Raw genomic sequence first — 1,012 nt, 5'->3', positions numbered from 1 at the left:
GTCATTAAAGGGGATTGTTGGTTTAGGTAGCAATCTATGTTAAAAAAGAAAGAAAAACCAACCATAAACCACCACCAGAGGGGGTAGACTCAGATTTTAGCTTTCAAAAACCTACAATTCAGCAACTGAGTTAATTCCTTCCCGCTATCATCACAACCCCCACCCCATTACAGGGGACCAGGGGACCTCGCCTCTTCAGCCAGGCCAACAATTGTCCATCCGCCCATCTTCTTCCGCTTATCCGGGGTCAGGTCGTGGGGGTAGCAGCTTCAGTACATAGGCCCAAACGTCCCCCCCTGCAGCCATTTAGGCCAGCTCCTCCGGGGGAATCCCAAGGCGTTCCCAGGCCATCTGAGAAACATAGTCCCTCCAGTGTGTCCTGGGTCTCCCCTGGGCCTCCTCCCGGTGGGACATGCCTGGAACACCTCACCAGGGAGACGTCCAGGAGGCATTCTAATCAGATGCCTGATCCACCTCAACTGGCTCCTCTCGATGTGGAGGAGCAGCGGCTCTACTCTGAGTCCTCCCCGAATGACTGAGCTCCTCAACCTATCTCTAAGGGAGAGCCCAGACACACTACGGAGAAAACTCCTTTCAGCCGCTTGTATCCGGGATCTCCTTCTTTCGGTCATGACCCAAAGCTCGTGACCATAGATGAGGGTAGGAACGTAGATCAACCGGTAAATCGAGAAATTTGCTTTTTGGCTCAGCTCTCTCTTCACCACCACAGGCCGGTACAGCGCACACTTCACAGCAGACTCCGCACCAATCAGCTTAGCGATCTCCCGCTCCATCTTTCCCGCATTCGTGAACAAGACCCCAAGATACTTAAACTCCTCCACTAGAGGCAGTACATCCTCCCTAACCCGGAGAAGGCACTCTACCCTTTTGCAGCTCAAGACCATGATCTCAGATTGAGACACTGACCCTCATCCCGGCCGCTTCACACTCGGCTGCGAACTGCTCTAGTGAAAGCTGTAGATTATGCCCTGATGAAGCCAACAGAACCACA

General features: G+C 53.1%; 1 protein-coding gene across 1 annotated transcript in view; it reads right to left on the bottom strand.

Moving 5' to 3' along the window:
- The window catches only part of LOC107101520 (glucose-6-phosphate translocase-like), a 21,791-nt gene that overhangs the window by 6,671 nt on the left and 14,108 nt on the right, over window positions 1-1,012 (bottom strand). The gene's annotated exons all lie outside the window — the stretch shown is intronic.

Source organism: Cyprinodon variegatus, unplaced genomic scaffold (assembly GCF_000732505.1).
Source record: "Cyprinodon variegatus isolate N-32 unplaced genomic scaffold, C_variegatus-1.0 Scaffold1108, whole genome shotgun sequence".
NCBI lineage: Eukaryota > Metazoa > Chordata > Actinopteri > Cyprinodontiformes > Cyprinodontidae > Cyprinodon > Cyprinodon variegatus.
Note: the sequence above shows the minus strand (reverse complement) of the source record. Positions and strands in the feature narration are given on the sequence as shown.